The sequence below is a fragment of the Pezoporus wallicus genome, unplaced genomic scaffold (assembly GCF_028554395.1).
Source record: "Pezoporus wallicus isolate ANWC-B61680 ecotype Strahan unplaced genomic scaffold, APGP_CSIRO_Pwel_v1 contig_4238, whole genome shotgun sequence".
NCBI lineage: Eukaryota > Metazoa > Chordata > Aves > Psittaciformes > Psittacidae > Pezoporus > Pezoporus wallicus.
The window spans coordinates 2,420,672-2,427,579 of NW_026637932.1; positions in this window are offsets into that span (position 1 = coordinate 2,420,672).

Below are 6,908 nucleotides of genomic sequence, written 5' to 3' on the forward strand. Positions count from 1 at the left end.
TGGTTTGTTTTTAAGATGAGGTCACCAGAACAGGTTCTGCTAAAATAATATTTTTAGTACATTTTAATTTCTAATGACTAATGAGTCTTTAAAGAATATTCAGATCCATTCTTTTTATATTTCTTTATATTTTCTCTAATAACTTACCTTTATTGGTCCAGTGTTCTCTTTACATCTAGCTTTGAGGAAAGTATCCTTTTGGAGGACCCAGTGCAAATAACCACAAACATCTAACCACAGGTGAAGTGAAGAGATTGAGGAATATTTTTGTCAATATGTCAAAAGCTAGGATGTTACAGGTCAAGAAATAACAAAACAATTACTGAGAAAAGAGGCTGAAAATGCAGTAGACAAGTTGGCTGTTATGACTGGAAAGCCACCATCACAGCAACTGGAATATTACATACTTATTTTTCATGGATTATATATTTATATACACTTTCATAAATTCAGTTATTCACCCAAGTCAGCAAATTTTGATTATTTTTCTGTATTTTCAGTGGAAGAAGATGGTAACACAGGATGCAGGCCATATGTTAGTATTTTCACTGTTACTGTCACCAAGTGAACAGTGATGCTCTGTGGTGTGCAAGAAGGGATTGAATAGTGAAAGAAAATGAGTCTTGTAGGTCTTCCTGCCACTAACATAGCTGTGATAAACCTCTTATATCTCTTACATGCTGCTTGCTCTGCTTCTTGATTCTTTTTAATTCATCATTCCTGGTTTTCAAAGGTCAGCCAGAGAATGGAAAAACACTGAACAAGGTCAAAAACAGCCTTTCAAAATTCTCACAAAATTTACCTCGCGGGAATGAAATATACTCTTGACATCAAGATTGGAAGTAAAGCTATTTCTCTTGTTTATGGGCAGACATCTCCCAAAAAGACTTATATATGGTTAGTAAACTGTCTGGCACTTGCTGTGTAGGAAGCAGACTTCAGCAGCTTGCAGAAATAGTGATTATTGTTTGGGCTTTTAGTACCTTTGCAAGATCAGTAATAAATATTTTTGATAACTACATTCTTTTTAGAGTTGTTTAGGTCACAGGAAATAAGTCCTCGTAGCACGGATGTTTCATTTTATGACTCAGGTTAATTGCAGAGGCTTTGGCCCTTTATACTCTGGCTTTGTTGCAGGTGCACTCTGCAAGAGGAAGCAGACTCACACAGAATACGTTAGTGGCAATGGCAAGAGGGACAACAGACTTTGTTCATGGGAAGGATTAAGGTCCTGGGGCTTTAAAAGATAATACATGGAGCGGGTGGTGCTGAATTTGCTTTGTCCATTTGATCTTAGCAGCTGTTCCTGAAGTTGATGCTATTCAAAAGAGAACTCCCCAAGCACTTTGCTGTGCATCATGGATTGTGTTTTCTTTATGGTTTTTTTTTTTTTAAGGGCTGGCCAGGAAAGGAGAAGTCTTTGTGGGATACATTCAGGCAAGTGACGGGAAATTTTACCTCACGAAAAACTGTAGCCCAAGACAGTTATTTATTGATAATGCACAAATTTGGTATAACAGTCTTCCACAAAGCACAGTGAGAATTAAAACGCACTTTTCTGAAGTGGTTCATAACAGGATGACATATAGGTAGGATTTTTGGTGCTGGGAAAGGGTAGTGTCGTTGGAAGTTTTGGTTCCTAAGGGATACAGTAGAGGATAACATCTTGTGCTCTCTTGAGTAATGTCATACACATTCTGTAATGAATATCAGGTCTTTGACACTAACCCAGCCTTAAAAGTACAACTCTTTGAACAGTGTTTTTCTTCTTTACCTGTTTTTGCTTAAATCTAATTGATGGAACTATCTGGAGACTCACTTTATTTTGCTTTAGGATTCAGCATTATAGGAGGAAAAAAAAAAGGGGGGGGGGGGTGTGTTATTTCATAGCCTTTCCTCTATGCGATATAGATCATTATCCTTAAAATTAATTTTAGCCCCATTTCCTTTATAAGCTATTGAATAAATTACTAGAGAGTTTTTGAAGAAGTGTTTATAATCTCTTCTTTGCAATTCTTTGCTAAAAAGTGGGATTAACTATTACAAAGGGAAAAATATTAAAGAACCAGAGGAAATGCGATGCTTTGGGAAGTGAAATATACAGAATACCTCTTAAAACTTACATTCAGGCTGGATTAAAATGTAACATGGACAGGAGGGCAAACAGGCTCCTACAATTTAGGAAGAGGTGGACTGATCCACAGTTTGTTTGCATTTCAATTCAAACTCATCTTCTTAAGTACTTTCAAAAATGCTTTTTGTTGGCACAGTTTCTATAGCAGTGTCCTGTTTCATTACAAATCAGCAGGGCTGATGAACCATGGACTAGCAGAAGCTCATTAAAATGTCTGATCCTGTTATGCAGTAGGCCAGTGGCAGCCGGTGACTCCTTTATTGTCTCTTGATGTAAGAACTGCATCTCAGCAAAGCCCAGCTCATAGGGCTTTCACATCTCTTTGTGGAGATGCATAAATATAATCTCATAAACCAGTCTGTGGGTTGTGCTGAGCACTGGTAAAGTCTGTTCTTTAAGGTCTGATCTCAGTTCCAGCTCACACATTAGAAGCTCCAGTTGCGTGGTGATCTTAACAGATACCTCCAGAGCCCATTGGAGAGTCCAAAGATGAGGAATCTACAGCAGGATTTAGGTAGGCTTTACATATTTGAGCCCACCTGAGTGGTCAAGTCCTTCCTTTCCCCAGTCTGTATTACTACATGGGAGTCACTTGGATCAGTATCTAAAAGAAATTCAACTTTTGTCTGAAAGTTCCCTCTGCTTTTACACTTGGACTGTGAGATTTCAGGCTAATTCCTGTTAGATTACAAAAATGTAGAGAAAAGGTGGCTATCTTTCCCCAGAGGTTTGACCAAGCACATCAACAGTCACAGAAATATCCCTGGGATGAGATGGTTTTGCTGTCTGGTGAGAGCATCCCCCACCCAAGGCTTTGTCCCAAACCAGTGCCAGAGAAAGCAAACAAAGCACTGGGGACCCAAGGCAATGTAACACAAAAAGGATGCTGACTCTGCAGCAAAGAAACTACAGACAGAACTTTTGAACAAGAGTGCCTCAGGGTGAGTGACAGGATGCCAACTAAACCACGGGCTATCACTGTTTCACTGCTCCTCCCCATACATGTCTACATGTTTTTGCACAGGCACTGGTTTTTATTGCCCTCCTCTGATTCAGTTCAGCTCACTATTTCTTTTATTTTTTTTGTTGGGCTAGTGTTTTAACAGCTTAGCAAGTGAATTGTGTGAATAAAAGTCCTTACGATCTGAAAAAGTGAGTAAGTCCAACATATGCTAGAGTCAGTAAAAGACAATCCAGGGTAGGAGAGAGGGAAAAGAAAGAAAGGGTGTAGGAACGGGACTTCCCAATTTTAGTATCAGTGAAGTAAGTGTTAGATCACTTGTCTCTTTCATGGAGCTACACCCTCACATTTGTGTCTCTGCAACTTTATTTCTGGTTAAACATGGGAGCAGATAACTCATTTAACTATTTCCACACAATATAGCATCCAGATTTTCCTTTCCATTCTGGGAGGCAGGCACCAGGTAAGCTTTTATTGGATTTACCCAAAGACCTTTGGAGAAGGATATCAGGTGGCTACAATGCCTGCAGCAATTCTGGTTCACTGCTGAACCATTTTCACACTGTTACTAGTTCAAGGGAAAACTTCCATGAAGCAACGTAGACAATGACATTTAATTCAACTGCGTTGAAGGGTTTCAGTGATGCAGATAGTTCATGAAAAATTTTGATCTTAGTAGCTATAGCAACTTGTGCCATGAAACAGTTGTTCTTCTTCCCACCCTGTCCTGTGCTACACATACACCGTCATCAGAGAATATGTGCAATATTTTGCATGTCTGCTTCAATCTCCATCTGAAAAAACTTCACAAAAATCTGTTCAACATCTCACATGCATGAAATATCACTACAAGCAGAGCTAAACATCACTTAATCTCTTGCATTTAACTGTTCCTCATTCTGACAGCTGCTGAGATAGTTGGGTAAGTGTCATTACCAAACACTAAGGCACTCAAAAGTGTCTGAAATTGTTGTAGTGTGTTTTTAAAGGAGGGAAGAGCAAAAAGTAGCATCAGGAAAGTAAAGAAAGGTCCCACAGCTTGTGAAAAGCAGCAAAATAGCATTTCAGGTGAAAGTGGTGAATGAAGAATGTTAGTATGGTGTCCACAGAAACAGTCTCTGGTTTACCTGACCTCTTCCCAGTCATGAAAATAAGACCTTTTTCATTGTCAGCAAATAAACACATCTGTGCCATTGTTCAGCACCTCAAAATAACACAGAAAATCCCAAACTCTGAAGGGTTATCACATAAAAAGGGGCAGGAGTGGTGTTATAATTTTAAACATGGGAACTGAGGCATCAAAGTGTTAAGTATGTTTTCAGGAAAGTACATTCCACAGCCAAGGACTGTAAGGACTGTAATTTATTTTTTAGCTCAAATTTCAGATCATTAGGACATTGAATTTCAATAGAAATATGCCCCTGACACTCTCATAGGAATTTGCCATACATTTTGCACTCCTATGGACCAGCACAGGCCTTGGAGTTACTAACAGTGATGCTGTGTGCAAGTACAGTCTTCTTCCATGAGAAAATTTACTGCAGTATCATTTATTGACTGTAAAAAGAATTATACACGTCAGAAGAGAAGAATTAAAGCTTTCATGTAGTGCCATTCTCAACCATACAGTAAAATATTTAGGAAAATAAAATTTCTAGAATAATAGTTTACCACAGCACAGTCCTTTCAGTCTGAGACTTGCAAAGTGTCCTGGGTTCAGCAGTAGCAGTCATCTGGCTAGGGTTTAAACCACAACCCAAAGTAACACTGAATGTCAGAAAAGGAAGAGAACCTCACCATTTCAATCCTGTCTCTCTTTAGCTTGTCTGTAACTAGCTTGCAGAGCTATTAAGATACAGTTATCCGTGGTGAACACAGCTGATACTCTGGGTTTTAAGCATCCCCAGCTGTAACTAGTTTCAAACAATGTCTCTCCCAACAGAGGTGCTTCATGTCATGCCGCTTGAGTATAGCCTGAGCTAGGGTGAGTTTACTGCTTAAAGACACATTGAAATCCTTTATTTTCTTGGTTAAGGACTAGCTCACCAAAAGCGTAAGGAAGCAATTGTGTATGTGATTCTACATCACTCCCCACTGGAGCTCATGATGCATGAGTGCCAACGTACAATTTAAACTTCACGTGCTCAAGTACCATAACCTGATAGAGGAAAAGTAAGTGTCAAGACAGATTACCAGCCGAAAGGAAATCATTTTGCAAAAATTCAATATTCACATTAGTATCTTAAAAATAAAATCCCTGTTTAAAAAAAATTTAAGGGCAACAATATGGAAGTGAGCAGTATTTCAGCTCTGCCAAGACATGCTGTCTCTGCAAATAGCTGGCATGCCTCCTGCACGCTATGCCTCCAAGAAAAAAGAAAAGACAAAACAAACAAAAAAAAAGAAAATATTTTAAAACCTACATGTTTAAAGATAATAAGAAGATCTTGGTAATGTGAGCTGCTTTCTCCTTAGTTCTTAATCTGAAACCTGCACAAAGAAACTTCTCATTTAGTCGCACACACAGTTTAAACATGAGAAATACAGCTAGCATAATAGCTCTCTGTCCAGAACAGGAAAGACCACGATGAGTAACTTGTTCTTACTGGTCTCTTGGGTAATAGTTTAAGAAAGGTTTTCCATTACTTGAAGAAATAAAGTGAGCTGCTTTAAACAGAGACTGACACCAGCAAATGGATCTTCAAAAATATCCTTATGTGAAATAATTTTTGCATAGTATTATCAGGGGTTGCATTCCAGCAAACGCCTGAATGTCCCATTCTGTTAGCTTAGGTTATTCTTTTGAATGTCTGTAGAAACAACACCTAATGTGTGCATGTCTTCAGTAACTGTACAGGCTGTGACTTGTACTACTAGGACACTTAGATTACTATTATATCAGGTCCTTTTTAAACAAAAACTGGTATTCTACATTGTACACTTGGATATACAAGATCTTAGAGTGCTTTTTTGAAATGAAGCCAAAGAAATCTTTTCAGAAACTGGGGTGGAGCATAAAGGAACCCATAGTAAAAAATAAAATCACTTCAACTGCTGAAAATTGCAAAAGAAAAAATATGAGCCACAGAGAAAAGTTGATTTAGGTATGATAATAAATTATGCTGTCATTTTTGTTTCTATATCCACATAAATGACAGCCACATTTCCCTGGTGATTTTGAAAGGCAGTTACAAAATGAGGTTAGGGATTCCCCAGCTAGAATAAAGCAATCTTGTTTTTAATTGGTAACATCCAGTATTTTGTGTGTGTGTGCAAAATTGCCAATAGAAGGTGGAATATGTGTGTTTTATAGGAAAAAAGTGCCTATATTTCCCATTGATACAGCCTATAGAAAAGGGAAAAACTTTTTAGTGCTACAGTTAGGTGCCAGTATGTAACATAATTATAAGACGGAGCGTGAAGTTTTAGATCAGAGGATTTAAGACATTACTACCCGTAGTTTTTGTCTTCACCTCTTGTTGGAGGTGACTGCCTCTGGAATATCAACTAGTGCAGCTAAGAGGGGAACATCTATTCCTTCCTAACAGAGTTGTCTCCTGGAAAGGAAAAAAACACTGTGTGGCTGCATGGCACAAACAGCAAGCATGAATAGTGTTGGTGTGTAGAGAGCTCACACAGAAGAACGCCTGAAGAAAAGCTGAGAGAGACTCATAAGCATCATTGTTGATCACACTTTCTATTAACTAGAGCAGGGCTCAGTGCCAGTGCCAAGTGGGAATTTAATCACAGAAAGCACCACCATGAAATAATACCAGATCATGTGTCACAGGATGTGTGTGGAGGCACTGGGAC